The sequence below is a fragment of the Crinia signifera genome, chromosome 4 (assembly GCF_055691185.1).
Source record: "Crinia signifera chromosome 4, ASM5569118v1, whole genome shotgun sequence".
In the NCBI taxonomy this organism is placed as follows: domain Eukaryota; kingdom Metazoa; phylum Chordata; class Amphibia; order Anura; family Myobatrachidae; genus Crinia; species Crinia signifera.
This window is the reverse complement of record NC_139220.1, coordinates 12494928-12515151: the sequence shown is the minus strand read 5'-3', so window position 1 is coordinate 12515151 and position 20224 is coordinate 12494928. Positions and strand designations below refer to the sequence as shown.

The following is a 20224-nucleotide window of genomic DNA, read 5'->3' as shown; positions in this document are numbered from 1 at the left end:
GAGGAAAAAAAAAAAAAATTAACCAAAAAGGCAATGTCGGGAAGGGGTTAATGGCCACACCCATTTTCTGTAGCTCACCCCTCCAGGAGGGCACCATAAATCTGTTGTACCGGGGCCCAGGATTTCTCTTGCCAGTCCTGGATATCGGACATCACATTCACTGTGGCCATCTTATACAAATGGATGTATTACAAGCGGTTATATAACAACTGTCACATCCGGGGAAATCCCTACAAACCCACCAATGTTTTAGTGAATTAGAAGATGCAGGAACGGCTGGTCTTTTGGAATAAATAAGTAGATATATAAGATCTCGATAGGCTGTAGAATTACCTCAATGTATGAATAGCATCTGCTGTGTGAATGTGCACGTCTATTCTGGAATGACGGCACATGCGTACAGACCTTAGCACACATGGGCGAGGTTAAACAGCGACAACATTCAGCAATTACTCTATTCCCAATCCCCTCACAATTTGATAGGATGTCGCGGTTTGTGGGTGGTGACCGGAGGTTTTCTGGGAGTGTCAAAAAAATCTAGGTCGTGCCCAAGGGTTTATTAGGGAGGGTCTGTGACCAGGGCAGCCGAGAGGTATGCCGGGCCCCGGTAAAATTTTGGGGGTGTGGCCTAATTGTTTGAGGCATGGCCACCTCTCGCGATTAGGACACGCCCCCAAAATGTTTAGAGGGGGTTGAGAAAACGCTCTAAAGTCGAGGGGGGGGGGGGGGTGTTATCGTCCCTCCCTCAGCAGCACCATCAGCACACACCTACAGCATGTGCTGTGCTGACAGTAGGCTCAGCATGAGCTCTCACACTGTTAGTGAGACGCTCATGCTGAGCCTGCTGTCAGCCTACCATATGCTGTAGAGGTGTGTGATGCTGCTGCCCAGGAGGGACAGAGGGGAAGTGGGGGGGTCAGACCAGGGCCCCCGTGGGGCCCCTCCAGCAAACCTGGGCCCCGGTAATTAGTACCCGCTCCCCCCCCCTCTCGGCTGCCCTGCCTGTGACATCATCTCTGGCCTCGATCAGCCTGTCTCTGTCGCACAGTTGTGGAAGAGTCAGAGTTTCGCACACTTGCACAGACTCGGAAAATCATTTGATGGTGAGTTGCGAATGGATTTGCAGCAGCGATATTTTGATTCACAGACTTGCACAGGGCGGGACTTTCATAACATAGGATTCTATGGGATGCGATCAGCCAATCAGGCCTCTGGAGCTTGCACCTGATTAGCTGAGGGCACTCCCTGCAACCAATCACAGCTGTCAGCTGGACATGGAAATTCAGCGGAAATGTAGATCAGATTTCTCATTAGGCAAATAAGGCACTTACCTAGGGGCAGTGCTTGTTGGGGGACTTCACTTTTTTGGGGGGCAGCATTGTTGTGAGTCTGCACTTGTTGGGGGATAAAGGGGGCATAGCCTAGTGCAGCGATCCCTGTTTTTAACATTTCCGGACCATGCCCAGCACTCTCCTAGTGACTGGGAACCCCCCGACCCCCTCCATGCCTTCCCTACCTCTTCCCTGCACTGAAGAGATGCTGTGCACAGACTCACAGCATCTCATCAGTGCTGCACAAAGCTCTTTTTTGCCTGGGAGTGGTGAAAAGTCTGGCCGAGTACCTTCACCTCTGCCTTTGGTAGGAGGTGTTGTTTCCGTAAATCCACTGGTAAGAGGGGGGGAGAAACACTGGGCCTAGTAGTTTGACTCTCTTGACGGGGTTCGTAGCCCCCGAAGGATGAGTCAGCGAAAGGCTCAGTCTAGTATCCATTCCCAGGGAGCGGAGAAAAGCTGAGACCGAGTAGATTGGTCCAGGTTGGCTAAGCCACCAGCCTGGGCTCAGCGAAAAGCTCAGCCTAGTATCTTAACCCTGGGAGCGGAGAAACACTGGGAGTAGATTGCTCTTCCGAGGGGGGTGCAGCCCCTAAGGGAGTCTTTCGAAGAGCCCAGTGGAGTACCCATTCCCATGCCAGGGGCTGGAAAGTGCCTGCTGTTGAGACGGAGAAACACTTGGTCGGACGCTGACTGGCTGGCTGCTTGGAGTCCGAGGCTGCACTGTGCCCCCGGGGAAACTCGGTGGTGCCGAACATGCACGGGTGATCCCAAAATCACCATGCACTAGTAAGCACTAGCACTGCGCACTTCCCTCTAGGTTAGCGCTGCACGTCCTTACCTCGTCCTTTTGGATGGGGTAGGACAATTTTTCACACACCCACCCTGGCCTTCTGGCTAGGGTCCTTTATTATTTATTTCTCTTCCCCTCTCACGTTCGTCACTTTTCACGTTCCTTGTTTTTTGTAGTTTTGTCACGTTTTTTTTGGGTAGTGTGGTCGACCCTTTCGGGCCTTCCATTTCCCCAATGTGCCGAAGCTCTCGCCTTTTGGGGTGCCCCCCGAGGACGACCCCGAGCCGCAAGGCGGAGGGAAGTCTACTGAGGGTCTCTCCAAACCTTCGGGTGCGGAGGACCCACCGTCCTAACCCTTCCGGGGGTTGAGGAATGAGGGTCTCTCTAAGCTTCGGCGAAGAGGGCCCACCGTTCCCTATTTTCCCCTCTTCGGCCTTATGGTTGAGAGGGGTTAGGGGAAAAACGGGGCCCTGTCTCCTAGGAGACGGACCCATTCGATCGCACGGCCCCCTTTGCACGTGTTTAGGCACAGCACTGGTGGTGGGGAGCACACCTCGGGCTCCTGAGTTTTTTCAAACTCATCAGTGCTGCACAAAGCAGCAGTGATCTCTGGATCCCCCAACTGTGGGGCATTGCCACCCACAGGAGGGACAGCATGACAGTCTCCAAATAGCGGGACCTTGCCACCCACAGGAGGGACAGCGTGACAGTCTCCAATTAGCGGGACCTTGCCACCTGCAGGAGGGACAGCGGACAGTCTCCAAATAGCGGGACCTTGCCACCTGCAGGAGGTACAGCGTGACAGTCTCCAAATAGCGGGACCTTGCCACCTGCAGGAGCGACAGCGGACAGTCTCCATATAGCGGGACCTTGCCACCTGCAGGAGGTACAGCGTGACAGTCTCCAAATAGCGGGACCTTGCCACCTGCAGGAGCGACAGCGGACAGTCTCCATATAGCGGGACCTTGCCACCCACAGGAGGGACAGCGGACAGTCTCCAAATAGCAGGACCTTGCCACCTGCAGGAGGGACAGCGTGACAGTCTCCAATTAGCGGGACATTGCCACCCGCAGGAAGGACAGCGGACAGTCTCCAAATAGCGGGACCTTGCCACCTGCAGGAGGGACAGCGTGACAGTCTCCAAATAGCAGGACATTGCCACCTGCAGGAGGGACAGCGGACAGTCTCCAAATAGCGGGACATTGCCACCCACAGGAGGGACAGCGTGACAGTCTCCAAATAGCAGGACCTTGCCACCTGCAGGAGGGACAGCGTGACAGTCTCCAATTAGCGGGACATTGCCACCTGCAGGAAGGACAGCGGACAGTCTCCAAATAGCGGGACATTGCCACCCACAGGAGGGACAACGTGACAGTCTCCAAATAGAGGGACCTTGCCACCCGCAGGAGGGACAGCGTGACAGTCTCCAAATAGAGGGACCTTGCCACCCGCAGGAGGGACAGCGTGACAGTCTCCAAATAGAGGGACCTTGCCACCTGCAGGAGGGACAGCGGACAGTCTCCAAATAGCGGGACATTGCCACCCGCAGGAGGGACAGCGGACAGTCTCCAAATAGCGGGACCTTGCCACCCGCAGGAGGGACAGCGTGACAGTCTCCAAATAGAGGGACCTTGCCACCCGCAGGAGGGACAGCGTGACAGTCTCCAAATAGAGGGACCTTGCCACCTGCAGGAGGGACAGCGTGACAGTCTCCAAATAGCGGGACCTTGCCACCCACAGGAGGGACAGCGGACAGTCTCCAAATAGCAGGACCTTGCCACCTGCAGGAGGGACAGCGTGACAGTCTCCAATTAGCGGGACATTGCCACCCGCAGGAAGGACAGCGGACAGTCTCCAAATAGCGGGACATTGCCACCCACAGGAGGGACAGCGGACAGTCTCCAAATAGCGGGACATTGCCACCCACAGGACGGACAGCGGACAGTCTCCATATAGCGGGACCTTGCCACCTGCAGGAGGGACAGCGTGACAGTCTCCAAATAGCGGGACCTTGCCACCTGCAGGAGGGACAGCGTGACAGTCTCCAAATAGCGGGACCTTGCCACCCACAGGAGGGACAGCGTGACAGTCTCCAAATAGCGGGACCTTGCCACCCACAGGAGGGACAGCGTGACAGTCTCCAAATAGAGGGACATTGCCACCATCAGGAGGGACAGCGTGACAGTCTCCAAATAGCGGGACCTTGCCACCTGCAGGAGGGACAGCGGACAGTCTCCAAATAGAGGGACCTTGCCACCCACAGGAGGGACAGCGGACAGTATCCATATAGCGGGACCTTGCCACCCACAGGAGGGACAGCGGACAGTCTCCAAATAGCGGGACCTTGCCACCCACAGGAGGGACAGCGGACAGTCTCCAAATAGCGGGACATTGCCACCTGCAGGAGGGACAACGTGACAGTCTCCAAATAGCGGGACATTGCCACCCACAGGAGGGACAGCGTGACCGTCTCCAAATAGCGGGACCTTGCCACCCACAGGAGGGACAGCGGACAGTCTCCAAATATCGGGACATTGCCACCTGCAGGAGGGACAGCGTGACAGTCTCCAAATAGCGGGACATTGCCCCCTGCAGGAGGGACAGCGGACAGTCTCCAAATAGCAGGACCTTGCCACCCACAGGAGGGACAGCGTGACAGTCTCCAAATAGAGGGACATTGCCACCCACAGGAGGGACAGCGTGACAGTCTCCAAATAGCGGAACATTGCCACCTGCAGGAGGGACAGCGTGACAGTCTCCAAATAGAGGGACCTTGCCACCTGCAGGAGGGACAGTGGACAGTCTCCATATAGCGGGACCTTGCCACCCGCAGGAGGGACAGCGGACAGTCTCCAAATAGCAGGACATTGCCACCCACAGGAGGGACAACGTGACAGTCTCCAAATAGCGGGAAATTGCCACCTGCAGGAGGGACAGCGGACAGTCTCCAAATAGCGGGACCTTGCCACCTGCAGGAGGGACAGTGTGACAGTCTCCAAATAGCGGGACATTGCCACCTGCAGGAGGGACAGCGGACAGTCTCCAAATAGCGGGACATTGCCACCTGCAGGAAGGACAGCGGACAGTCTCCAAATAGCGGGACATTGCCACCCACAGGAGGGACAGCGGACAGTCTCCAAATAGAGGGACATTGCCACCCACAGGAGGGACAGCGGACAGTCTCCAAATAGAGGGACCTTGCCACCTGCAGGAGGGACAGCGTGACAGTCTCCAAATAGCGGGACATTGCCACCTACAGGAAGGACAGCGGACAGTCTCCAAATAGCGGGACATTGCCACCCACAGGAGGGACAGCGGACAGTCTCCAAATAGAGGGACATTGCCACCCACAGGAGGGACAGCGGACAGTCTCCAAATAGAGGGACCTTGCCACCTGCAGGAGGGACAGCGTGACAGTCTCCAAATAGCGGGACCTTGCCACCTGCAGGAGGGACAGCGGACATTCTCCATATAGCGGGACCTTGCCACCTGCAGGAGGGACAGCGTGACAGTCTCCAACTAGCGGGACCTTGTCACCTGCAGGAGGGACAGCGGACAGTCTCCATATAGCGGGACCTTGCCACCCACAGGACGGACAGCGGACAGTCTCCATATAGCGGGACCTTGCCACCCACAGGACGGACAGCGGACAGTCTCCAAATAGCGGGACATTGCCACCTGCAGGAGGGACAGCGGACAGTCTCCAAATAGAGGGACCTTGCCACCTGCAGGAGGGACAGCGGACAGTCTCCAAATAGCGGGACATTGCCACCTGCAGGAGGGACAGCGGACAGTCTCCAAATAGAGGGACCTTGCCACCTGCAGGAGGGACAGCGGACAGTCTCCATATAGCGGGACTGTCCTGCTGTAATCGGGATAGTTGGGAGGTATGGTACTGTCAGACCAAAATGTACAATGCACCATGTTGAGTGGGGTGCAAATGGCTAGGACATGCACATTCTGCCCCTGTAATCTGACCCACTTAATAAATATACATAATTAAAAAATTAAATGAAATGTCAACATTTTATAAAACTCTCCACTAGCCTACAACTTTCAAGCGTTCCCCGAAAACTCCCCTCTTCAGGCAAGCCTATCCTATTTATATACCACACGCATAACCCTCTGAGGTACTTATGTATTATATAGCTTCCCTTCTGGACCTACAAGCTATGCTATTACTGGTGCCTGTCCTTGTGTTTCCCAACCTATATCCCTATAGATTGTAAGTTTGCAGCAGGGCCCTCCTACCTCCAAGTCTGTCTGTTGTTACCCAGTTTGTTTTATCACTGTCTACTATTGTAAAGCGCAACGGAATCTGCTGCGCTATATAAGACACTGTAACGGAATCTGCTGCGCTATATAAGACAAGGTAACGGAATCTGCTGCGCTATATAAGACACTGTAACGGAATCTGCTGCGCTATATAAGAAACTGTAACGGAATCTGCTGCGCTATATAAGACGCTGTAACGGAATCTGCTGCGCTATATAAGAGACTGTAATGGAATCTGTTGCGCTATATAGGACGCTGTAACGGAATCTGCTGCGCTATATAAGACACTGTAACGGAATCTGCTGCGCTATATAAGACAAGGTAACGGAATCTGCTGCGCTATATAAGACACTGTAACGGAATCTGCTGCGCTATATAAGAAACTGTAACGGAATCTGCTGCGCTATATAAGGCGCTGTAACGGAATCTGCTGCGCTATATAAGACAAGGTAACGGAATCTGCTGTGCTATATAAGACACTGTAACGGAATCTGCTGCGATATATAAGACGCTGTAACGGAATCTGCTGCGCTATATAAGACACTGTAACGGAATCTGCTGCGCTATATAAGACACTGTAACGGAATCTGTTGCACTATATAAGACACTGTAACGGAATCTGCTGCGCTATATAAGACACTGTAACGGAATCTGCTGCGCTATATAAGACACTAACGGAATCTGCTGCGCTATATAAAACACTGTAACGGAATCTGCTGCGCTATATAAGACACTGTAACGTAATCTGCTGCGCTATATAAGGCACTGTAACGGAATATGCTGCGCTATATAAGACACTGTAACGAAATCTGCTGCACTATATAAGACCCTGTAACGGAATCTGCTGCACTATATAAGACACTGTAACGGAATCTGCTGCGCTATATAAGACCCTGTAACGGAATCTGCTGCGCTATATAAGACACTGTAACGGAATTTGCTGCGCTATATAAGGCACTGTAACGGAATCTGCTGCGGTATATAACACACTAACGGAATCTGCTGCGCTATATAAGGCACTGTAACGGAATCTGCTGCGCTATATAAGACGCTGTAACGGAATTTGCTGCGCTATATAAGACGCTGTAACGGAATCTGCTGCGCTATATAAGACACTGTAACGGAATCTGCTGCGCTATATAACACACTAACGGAATCTGCTGCGCTATATAAGGCACTGTAACGGAATCTGCTGCGCTATATAAGACACTGTAACGGAATCTGCTGCGCTATATAAGACGCTGTAACGGAATCTGCTGCGCTATATAAGACACTGTAACGGAATCTGCTGCGCTATATAAGACGCTGTAACGGAATCTGCTGTGCTATATAATACTCTGTAACGGAATCTGCTGCGCTATATAAGACACTGTAACGGGATCTGCTGCGCTATATAAGACACTGTAACGGAATCTGCTGCACTATATAAGAAACTAAGTAAACAAATAATTATATTATAATTAGCCTTTATTTATATGACGCCACAAGGGATCCGCAGCGCCCAATTACAGGGTACATACTGTAGATAAATAAGCAAAGCAATGACTTACAGGTGATTACAATGGGTTGGGATCATTTGGTCTATTGCATTATGGTAGAAAGTCATTAGGTCGAATCCATTAGGTCGACATGCTAAAAGGTCGACATGATTCTAGGTCGACATGGGAAAAGGTCGACTTGATTCTAGGTCGAAAGGTCATTAGTTCGACAGGTCATTAGTTCGACAAGGTCATTAGTTCGACATTGTCTATGTCGACATTAACAAGGTCGACATGGGGTTTTTCTCTGTTTTTTTACCTGAATGTCAACACAGTCGACATGGACACAGTTTAAAGTGCACTGCATCCCCTCGCATCGCTCGCTGCGCTCGCTATGCGTCGGGCACGGTGCCTCGCTACGCTCGGCACACTATTTTATTCTCCCACCACGCCCTAGTGGATGGTAGGGCATGAAATACCGCCTGTCGGCACATGTTGGCTCAAAAAACAGTGAAAAACTCCATGTCGACCTTGTGAATGTCGACATAGACAATGTCGAACTAATGACCTTGTCGAACTAATGACCTGTCGAACTAATGACCTTTCGAACTAGAATCATGTCGACCTTTTCCCATGTCGACCTAGAGTCATGTCGACCTTTTAGCATGTCGACCTAATGGATTCGACCTAATGACTTTCTACCATAATGCAGTAGACCAAATGACCGCATCCCGATTACAATATAGGACAAGTACAGGGTACATAGACAAAGCTGCATCAGCAGAGGACACTAGGATAATTATCATAAGGATTTGGTGTCATCAAAGATGGTTTGATAAGAGAAGGAAAAGAACATGAGGGCGGAGGGCCCTGCCTGTGACAGCTTATATTTAATCAATCATTTAAAGTAAAACAAAATTAGGCAGGGGGGATGGACGTTTGAGTTGTGCCTAGGGGCGCACTGATCCCTAAATCCACCCCCGCTGGTTACACAGATGTAGCAAAATATGAGGAGCTTCAATATTTTGCACCCGCTGCTACATGGTATTGACCCCCCCTCTGCCATTTGACGTCACCCTCTCAGGGCTAGGGATAGATTACTGAATTTGATGGTTATCAATCATTGATGTCCCCGATGAAAATACTTCTGTGCTCAGCGAAGTGCTTAGGTACAGATCGCTCAGCACACATTGCGGCACACAGGCGATGCACCCGCGGCCTGTGCTGAGCTGGGTTTTGCCTGTGCTATAGGCAAAACACTGCGATCTAAGCAGGATAGAGCGTGCGTGTACTGTCTGTCTCTGCATGTGATGGCGATGCACAGGAGCACGCATCGCCATTGCTGGGGGCATACACATGGAGCAATCCATGCTTTATTTCTAAGCAATCTAGTGCAAAACGCATGAAGCAGAGGCGTAACTATAGCACTGCAGCCCCTGCGGCCGCGGGGGGGGGGGGGGGGGGCGCTGTGCATGTGTGGGCGCCGGGGGGCTGTGCTGCTATAGTTAGCCCCCTCCCATCCGCCCATCAGCCGCCCGCCACCCGCAGCCTTACCTGACTTCACTGGTCCCGTCCCGGCTCCCTTGCTGGCTTCATTCTTCTGCTAGTGAGACAGACCACCATAAAATGTCCGCCCCTATGGGGGCGGACATTTTGTGTTGGTCCGTCTCACTAGCAGAAGAATGAAGCCAGCAAGGGAGCCGGGACGGGACCAGCAAGACAGGTAAGGCTGCGGGCGGGGGGCGCCCCCCATTAACGGCGGGGGGCGCCCAATTCATAGTTACGCCACTGGCATGAAGCACAAAATGTACCGTGTCTGGGCACCTCCACATCACACCGTGTGTATGGCCCTTAATAGGGTGCAGACTGGCTGAGTCAGAGGCCGGGACTTCCCAGAGAGATACATTTGAATTATAGCAGCTTATAGCACACCAACATGGTAACACATCCAATACACTGGTCACCTGGTTACACAGGGGAGAAGCTCAGCTGTAGCCCCACCCAGTAGATTACATTGGCTGAATGTTCCTCTAATCAGATTCCCATTTATCAGTCTCTGGGCAGATTACTTATGGTAATTTCTCCCAGCTCCTGACTCCCCCAGATATAGTTATACACCTTCTCCCTACCCATAATGCAGCATGGAGGGGTTCAGTGAGGGCGGCAGTGTAGGTGTGTAAGTATATGATGGGGTGACACAGAGAATAAAAGGACATCTGTCCTGCCTCATAATCCAGGTATACCCTCACTCTGTCACAGGGGATATCGTCATATAACTGGATCTCTGTACTGTCATGTATCACTGAGTACCGATTATAGCTCCTACGCAGACACCAGGACTTGTTATTATATCCAATGTTTGACTGACCTCCTCTTCTGTATATTCTGGGATAACACATCCCCACCTTCCACCAATCTGACTTACTGACATCCACCTCCCAGTAATGTCGCCCTGAGGAGAACCCCCTGGTGCTTATTACCTGATTACACTGAAATCTCTCTGGTGTTACTGGGCGATTCTGGTTTGGTGACTTGGATGCAGTTTTCCTGTCACCTGATATCTGTATCTTATTACCAGCTGTGGCTACATCCAGTAATAGGTCTGTAGCTTCCTGCACATAGATCCCTGTATTTATCCCTGTTATTATATCAGATAATGTGTGTAATGTCCCTGAGATGAGTCCCACATCCAGACGTCCTGCACCACGGACCTGGTTATCATGTCTCTCTGTGTCCTCAGTGTCACACAAGTCCCCTGTGTCCGGTTCCTGTAAGACAATCACTGGGTCAGACATGTTACACAGCTCCTCAATGTGACGCATCTTCCCGGACAGCTCGTCCTTCTTTATTTCCAGCTGCTGGATCAGATCAGAGACTGAGAGTGAAACGCGCTTTTCCTGCCTGGAGATCTCACGCAGGACTCTCTTCTCCAGGTCTTCCAGCTGTCTCCTGATGTCTCTAAACAGGGCAGTGACTGTCTCTGTTACACCCGCTGCTTTTCCCTGATCCTCTCTCCTGCGCTCCTGCAGACTCTGGACTCTTTTCTCAGTCTCCGCTCTCTTTGTGGTCAGTTTCTGCAGAACATTCCTCAGCTTCTCCTTCTTCTTCTCAAAGGCCTCACCCAGCATCTCCACCAGGTGTCCCCGATGTTCTCCAGCCAAACTGCAGGACACACAGATGCAGGCAGCATCCTCAGTACAGTAATATCTGAAGATCTTCTTATGGACGGAGCATTTCCTGTTCCCCAGGGCAGTGGTGGGGTCACATAAGACGTGTTCTGCTGACTTGCTGTGTACTCTCAGGTGTTTATCACACAGAGAAGCCTCACAATGCAGACAGGACTTAGCAGCAGGTACAGGAGAGTCCACACAGTAAGTGCAGCAGATCCCAGTCTCCTCCTGATCTGGCCGAGCAGACAGGAACCTCCCCACTATGTTACACAGAGGAATGTTCCGTATCAGTGCTGGACGCTCCTGACACTCTGCTCTGCACTCAGGACAGCTATAAACTCCAGCCCCCTCCTGTGTATCCAGCACACGATCAATACAGACCCGGCAGAAGTTGTGGCCACATCTCAGGGTTACAGGATCTGTATAAATGCTCAGGCAGATGGAACAGTCCAGCTCCGGTCTCAGATCAGCAGATGCCATTGCTGGCAGCAGGAGGGAGAAATGAAAGTGAACTCAGATACCAGTGAGGTCACATCCTGCATACAGGGGGAGGGGGAGCTGTCACTCAGATACCAGGGAGGTCACATCCTGCACACAGGGGGAGGGGGAGCTGTCACTAAGATACCAGTGAGGTCACATTCTGCACACAGGGGGAGGGGGAGCTGTCACTCAGATACCAGTGAGGTCACATTCTGCACACAGGGGGAGGGGGAGCTGTCACTCAGATACCAGTGAGGTCACATTCTGCAAACAGGGGGAGGGGGAGCTGTCACTAAGATACCAGTGAGGTCACATTCTGCACACAGGGGGAGGGGGAGCTGTCACTCAGATACCAGTGAGGTCACATTCTGCACACAGGGGGAGCTGTCACTCAGATACCAGTGAGGTCACATTCTGCACACAGGGGGAGGGGGAGCTGTCACTCAGATACCAGTGAGGTCACATTCTGCAAACAGGGGGAGGGGGAGCTGTCACTAAGATACCAGTGAGGTCACATTCTGCACACAGGGGGAGGGGGAGCTGTCACTCAGATACCAGTGAGGTCACATCCTACACACAGGGGGAGGGGGAGCTGTCACTCAGATACCAGTGAGGTCACATTCTGCACACAGGGGGAGGGGGAGCTGTCGCTCAGATACCAGTGAGGTCACATTCTGCACACAGAGGGAGGGGGAGCTGTCGCTCAGATACCAGTGAGGTCACATTCTGCACACAGGGGGAGGGGAGCTGTCACTCAGATATCAGTGAGGTCACATCCTGCACACAGGGGGAGGGGGAGCTGTCACTCAGATACCAGTGAGGTCACATCCTGCACACAGGGGGAGGGGGAGCTGTCACTCAGATACCAGTGAGGTCACATCCTGCACACAGGGGGAGGGGAGCTGTCACTCAGATACCATTCTGCACACAGGGGTAGGGGGAGCTGTCACTCAGATACCAGTGAGGTCACATCCTGTACACAGGGGTAGGGGGAGCTGTCACTCAGATACCAGTGAGGTCACATCCTGCACACAGGGGGAGGGGGGAGCTGTCACTCAGATACCAGTGAGGTCACATCCTGCACACAGGGGGAGGGGAGCTGTCACTCAGATACCAGTGAGGTCACATCCTGCACACAGGGGGAGGGGAGCTGTCACTCAGATACCAGTGAGGTCACATCCTGTACACAGGGGGAGGGGGAGCTGTCACTCAGATACCAGTGAGGTCACATCCTGTACACAGGGGGAGGGGGAGCTGTCACTCAGATACCAGTGAGGTCACATCCTGCACACAGGGGGAGGGGAGCTGTCACTCAGATACCACTGAGGTCACATCCTGCACACAGGGGGAGGGGAGCTGTCACTCAGATACCACTGAGGTCACATCCTGCACACAGGGGGAGGGGAGCTGTCACTCAGATACCAGTGAGGTCACATCCTGCACACAGGGGGAGGGGGAGCTGTCACTCAGATACCAGTGAGGTCACATCCTGCACACAGGGGGAGGGGAGCTGTCACTCAGATACCAGTGAGGTCACATCCTGCACACAGGGGGAGGGGAGCTGTCACTCAGATATCAGTGAGGTCACATCCTGCACACAGGAGGAGGGGGAGCTGTCACTCAGATACCAGTGAGGTCACATCCTGCACACAGGGGGAGGGGAGCTGTCACTCAGATACCACTGAGGTCACATCCTGCACACAGGGGGAGGGGAGCTGTCACTCAGATACCAGTGAGGTCACATCCTGCACACAGGGGGAGGGGGAGCTGTCACTCAGATACCAGTGAGGTCACATCCTGCACACAGGGGGAGGGGAGCTGTCACTCAGATATCAGTGAGGTCACATCCTGCACACAGGAGGAGGGGGAGCTGTCACTCAGATACCAGTGAGGTCACATCCTGCACACAGGGGGAGGGGAGCTGTCACTCAGATACCAGTGAGGTCACATTCTGCACACAGGGGTAGGGGGAGCTGTCACTCAGATACCAGTGAGGTCACATCCTGTACACAGGGGTAGGGGGAGCTGTCACTCAGATACCAGTGAGGTCACATCCTGCACACAGGGGGAGGGGGAGCTGTCACTCAGATACCAGTGAGGTCACATCCTGCACACAGGGGGAGGGGAGCTGTCACTCAGATACCAGTGAGGTCACATCCTGCACACAGGGGGAGGGGGAGCTGTCACTCAGATACCAGTGCGGTCACATTTTGCACACAGGGGGAGGGGGAGCTGTCACTCAGATACCAGTGAGGTCACATCCTGCACACAGGGGGAGGGGGAGCTGTCACTCAGAAACCAGCATGAGGCTAAAGGGGATACGGTCAATACGTCTATAAGTATTAGGTCGACATGCATGAAGGTCGACATGACTGAAGGTTGACAGGGTCATTAGGCCAACATGCATAAAGTTGACATGGGAAAGGTCAACAGCCAACAGGCCTGCAGTGTCACCAACAGAGAAGGATGGGGTGGTAAGGGACTGGACAGGACAGGCCTGTAGTGTCACCAATTGGGGAGGAGGGGGTTGGTAAGGGACTGAGCAGGACAGGCCTGCAGTGTCACCAAGAGGAAGGATGGGGCGTAATGGACTGAACAGTAAAGGCCTGCAGTGTCACCAACGGGGGAGGAGGGGTGGTAAGGGACTGGACAGGATAGGCCTGCAGTGTCACTAATGGGGGAGGAGGGGGTGGTAAGGTACTGGACAGGACAGGCCTGCAGTGTCACTAATGGGGGAGGATGGGGTGGTGAGGGACAGGACAGGCCTGCAGTGTCACCAACGGGGGAGGAGGGGTGGTAGGGGACTGGACAGGACAGGCCAGCAGTGTCACCAACGGGGGAGGAGGGGGTGGTAAGGGACTGGACAGGACAGGCCTGCAGTGTCACTAACGGAGGAGGAGGGGGTGGTAAGGGACTGGACAGGCCTGCAGTGTCACTAACGGAGGAGGAGGGGGTGGTAAGGGACTGGACAGGACAGGCCTGCAGTGTCACTAACGGAGGAGGAGGGGGTGGTAAGGGACTGGACAGGACAGGCCTGCAATGTCACCAATGGGGGAGGAGGGGGTAGTAAGGTACAGGACAGGCCTGCAGTGTCCCCAACTGCTACAACACACAGTGCGACAGTCAGACATTTACAGATGTACGCATGCTCAGTTTTGCACAATGCATACAAATCATAGCAGAGCTGATCCCCAAGACTAGGACATGCTCGTACATATGCAAGTCCATAGGAATTAACGGAGCCATCGCCAACTGCAAAAAAACACAATGGAAAAAGCAAATGGTAACTGCGCTATATAAGTACAATGTGTGACATTGCAATAATGCATATAATCATATTGAGAAGTTATAATCACAGCATATGGTGCATTGCCCTTGTGGTATGCTATTGCCACCCATATTGGGATGTCCGGCACAAATGCATAAGTCTGCGCCCGTTCCTATTCTGTCCCAATCACTGGGTCCCAAACAGGAGTACCCTTTGAACTGTGTTATCCCAACTTCCCGCATCCCAACCTCCAGTGTAGTGGCCCTCACAGGAAGTACCCCCAGGTGAGGAGGTAAGGCTCATGCCTAAGGGGTCCCCAGCTCATCGGCCCCCACCTCTGTCCCCTCATCCTGGCTCAACCCACAGCCGTGGCTCCAACCAAGGCCCCTGGACACGCTGGGCCATCCCTCAACTCCCCCCGACTTAGTCAGATAACATGCTGACAAGAAAAATGGGCTGTTAGACCCTGCTGCTGCATTGGAAGTCGCTGTGACCAAGATGGCGCCGCTGATGGCTGCCTAGGAGCTGCGCAGCTCAGCCAAATATGTCCCCCGTCTTATATATATCTGTACTGTTTACTTGTCACTGTTACCTATCTGGCTGCTGCAGTGACCGATGGCTGCCTAGGCGCCTCATGTCTCCCCATGTCCGTGTCCGTCACCCTCCCAGGGTACATACAGTACCTGTACATGTTATCTCTTATATATTTAGCCAGATCTGTCACTCATCCCCTGTGTATATAACGTTCCCGCCCAGCGGGTCCCCGTGACCCCCCCTCCCACGATTCGGGGGACCCCTGCGACCCCCCCCTACCGCGATTCGCGGGACCCCCCCTGCAATTTGCGGACCCCCTCCCGCGATTCACGGCACCCCCGCGTCCCCCTCCCGCAATTTGCGTACCCCCTCCCACAATTCACGGACCCCCACGGCACCTCCCGCGCCATTTGCAGAGACCCTATCCCGCGATTCGTGGACCCCCCCTCCCACGATTCACGCCCCTCCCGCGATTCACGCCACCCCCGTACCCCCCCTCCTGCGATTTGCGGTCCCCCCACGAACCCCCCTCCAGCGATTTATGACCCCCACCCTCTTCCAGTTCTAGGGATGCCCATCGACCATCAATGATTTCAAATCATCAATGGTTTATGGCCGATGTTGAATACATTTGCCATCGATGTGGGAGGACCAGATGGTTTCCCTACATCAATGGCAAAGGAGAACCGATCAAGTTTCACATTTTTTTAAGGTGCCGGAACATGGAGCATAGCTCCGCCCCCCCACACCCGGAAGTCCCGCCACCGAATTCTGATTGACCCACGGCCTATTCAGTCAGATATAATGGATGACCATCGATAGCTACAACAGTTGTTGGTTATCAAAATCGCCATCAATGCCAACCATCGATGGCGTCTGCACCAATGGCCATCCCGGTACTTATGTATTATCTGGGCTCCCATGTTAAATGCACCCCATTTTTTCATACCCCTACTATCTAACTACACATGGAGTTGATTTTATATAGTGTGGCGAGCGCAGCGAGCCACCGTGCCCGAATCGCGGACGCGGTCTCATAAGAAAAACGGGAGCCCAGATATTACATAAGTACCGCCATCCCTACTCTGCAACAGCCAAAAACCTTTACTACTCCTTATGCCCACACACCTCTATCACTGCCCTGCCTCCTGTTCTCCTGCCCCGTAACTTCCACCAGTGGGGACCCGCTCACCCTGTGTTGCCCACATTTCCCTTTCATGCTTTACCACCCAGCCTCCTGCTCTCATGCACCCTAACTCCCACCCAGTAGGGGAGACACTGACTCAGGGCCACCGTCCTGTACTGCCACACTGGACCCTTACCCACTGGCAGAAGCTGAACAGTGTCCCCCACCCTCCTCTTTAGTCCCCCTTATGCCCACACACCCCTATCACTACCCAGCCTCCTGTTTTCCTGTGTCGTGACCTCCGCCAGTGGGGAGCCGCAGACCCAAAAACACCCTACTATACTATTGCACACACACACACACACACCTCAACAACACGCACGCACACACCTAAACAACCGCTTTTTAATAAAACAAAACAATACACACCCCCCTTCCAAATCATATGCTCTCTATTTAACACATTTCACCTATAACTCAAGTTGCAATACAGGCATCTTTCATACAATTCTAATCATATTTCTCACAATACAAACGTTCACAAATTAAGGGGGCGCAGCCCCTTACGACGGTGTGAAGAGCGCCCGTAGGGTGCGATGAATCACCTAGTACTGTATATATCTGTACTGTCACTGTTTACTTGTCACCTTACTGGCTGTTGCACAGCAATCCAAATCTAATTCCTAGTATACGCTAGTATAACTGTCCAATAACGCTGCTTCTGATTCTGAAATGATGGTTGTCAAGGTGACGTTCCTCTTGGAGATGGTGAGCTGTGGTAAAACAGCAATGGTTCCTCTCAAATGTTAATAGCCAATATTGGAAAGTTTCAGGTAGCTCCTGGACTCAATATTCACGATGAATGGCACGGGGTGGATGGTCTGCAGGGCTGCTCTGAAAATCTACATTTAGGGCCTTATTCTGGTTGGTGCGGCCGGGCCGTACGCGTACGTCCCGGGGTTTTTAATGATCTGCGCATGCGTACATTCGCTAATGCGCAGGCGCGAACACTCCACAACGCTAACGGACGGGTCTCTACGTGCGAAAAAACCTGTACGCGAGTGTACGGGCATTGGGGGCGGCATAGGGGCGTGATGAGGGGAGCGGCCGAAATAATGAGGGAAAATGGGCGTAAATATGGGCGTACACGGGGGTGTGCACCAAAAATGAGCGGTGCTACTACCGCACGATCGACTAAAGCACCGTTCATTTCGGACACAAAACAGGCGGCCGCCAACCGCCATCTCAAACCACCCCTACAGATACCGCATGCCAGCGTGTGCCTGGGTTAGCTAATTTACGCTGATTACTACCAAACACATACACCTGAATGTAATAACCAATGCTGCAGTCTATTAAGTCCAAACCATGATTTCACTACCTGCAAGCCACACACAGCACTCAAACACATTGGAAGCTTATCTTTCTATACTTCTCTACATTTAAAGGTTTGTTTAATTTAAGGTAAGAATCTTTGTAAGACCTGCTTATATATGCTAAGGTAGGTATTTGTTAAACAGTTAGACACATTCACTACGTGCTTTCATAGACTTTACACAGTAGCACACTCAATCTACACAAGTCGACATGTGTCAACGTGTTCACTCTAATACAAACATAGGTTTTGTATTTATGATACAATAACATAAACCACATCTAACACCTACAAAGGATGTTTCAGCAATGTTTTAAGCCCATGGCCACTATTTTGCACATTAATTAAATCAATCAATTAATTAATTTTCATAATTATAGTTGAAAGGCAAGATTTGCAGGTCCATATATGTGAAGGGTATGTCAGCGTACACGGACGTACGCTCACTCTCACGAGCGGTGACATAAGCTGACTTTTCTATTGAAAACAATAGGGACCCGTCCGTGCAAGCTGGCGTACGCTCAGATAGCCGCAAGAAGTCGGTGGGAAGACGGCCGAGAGACGTCCGTAAACGGTGGCGTACGCTCTGTTGTACGCCAGTTGTCGGAGTGTAAGGGCTGGCCCGTCCGTGTACGTTGGCGTACGCTCAATTGTACGCCACTCCCCTTTGCCGATGTTTCTGGCCGTACGAATGCGGCTGAGTTGTGGGTGGACTTAACCCCAACGGCCGCGTACGGATAGCGTACGTTAATAGCGAACGTACGCACGTTTGGCCGCTACGATCAGAATAACCTCCTTAGTGCCAAATGGGGGTGTCAATCATGTGCCTTCAAACAACGCGTTTTGCTTACCAAACGCAGCTTTTTCAAGGTGTCTAGTACGGTGCAGAGCTGGGGTCTAAATACTCATATTGATTATGTAACAGTGCAAACCTGATGCAGGTAATCACACATATAATTATAGTACCTACAGTACATTGCATAATATAAATATAAAGGGGGTTATTCTGGTTCACTCCTTCTGGCAAATTCCATAAAAACCATGTGCACTGCAGGTGGGGCAGATGTTACTTGTGCAGAGAGAATTAGATTTGGCTGGGGTTTTACTTCAAAGTGAGATCTATATTGCAGTGTAAAAATAATGCAGCCAGTATTTTGCCTGCACAGAAAAAAATAACTCACCCAAATCTAATTCTCTCTGCACATGTTACATCTGCCCCACCTGCAGTGCGCATGGTTTTGTCCATCTAAGAAGGAATTTTCTGGGGCGTGGCCACGGCAGCAAGGAGGTAAGACGTGGGACTAATGAGCTCCCCGGACCCCTATCCTTAAAAGATCCTGAACCTGCATCCCAAATCATCCTATCATCTCTTTAATGTGTCTGAGCCTCGTCTACTGTAGCCCTCAGGCTGATTGTGAGCTGACATTAGACAGCCGAGTGAGTGAATTACTGCACTGGGCTCCGGCATCCTGTACTGTATCCTCTCTGTCATGGCACACCAGAGTGATGACAGGGAGTGAGGAGAGTGCCCTGCAGACTCTAAACTATAACTTCCCTGGTCAAGTGGAGGAGGGCTGAGGCTAGCCTACAGCGGGACAAGGTTAATTGCCTTGTCAGATATATAAAATCAAGCTAAAGTCTCCATATTCGGAGAAGGGGCGTGGCCTAGTAATTGGCAGCCATCTCACGCTAAAACAGTTAACCCCTTAAGGACGTGGCCTGTTTGGGCCCAAAGGACGCAGCCCTATTTTTCAAATCAGACATGTGTCAATTTATGTGGGAATAACTTTCTAATGCTTTTACTTATCCAACTGATTTTGAGATTGTTTTCTCGTGACACATTGTACTTTAAGTTAGTGGTAAATTTTGGTCGATACAGTCTGTGTTTTTTTGTGAAAAATACCAAAATTTGGGAAAAAAATTGAAAATTTTGCAATTTGCAAAATGTTAAATTTTCTGCTTGTGAGACAAATAATCATACCACTCAAAATAGTTAATAACTAACAAAGACCATATGTCTACTTTATGTTGCCATCATTATTTCAACCTCCTTTTAATTTTTTTGGACACTAGGAGGCTTAAAATATAAATAGCAAATTCTCAAATTTTCAAGAAAATTTCAAACACTGATTTTTTTAGGGACCAGTTCAGTTCTGATGTGACTTTGAGGGACTTGTATGTGAGACACCCCCATAAATGATGCCATTTCAAAAACTGCACCCCTCACAGTATTCAAAACAGCATTTTGGAAGTTTGTTAACCCTTTAGGTGTTTCACAGGAATTAACCCCTTCCCGACATTGCCTTTTATGGTAATTTTTTTTTTTTTCCTCCTTGCGTTCAAATAAGCGTAACTTTTTTAATTTTCCGGCTATATAGACACATGAGGGCTTTT

General features: G+C 51.7%; 1 pseudogene; it reads right to left on the bottom strand.

Moving 5' to 3' along the window:
- Positions 1–9548: 9548 nt before the first annotated feature.
- On the bottom strand, positions 9549–14849 carry LOC146073727 (E3 ubiquitin/ISG15 ligase TRIM25-like; annotated as a pseudogene).
- Between the last annotated feature and the right edge of the window lie 5375 nt (positions 14850–20224).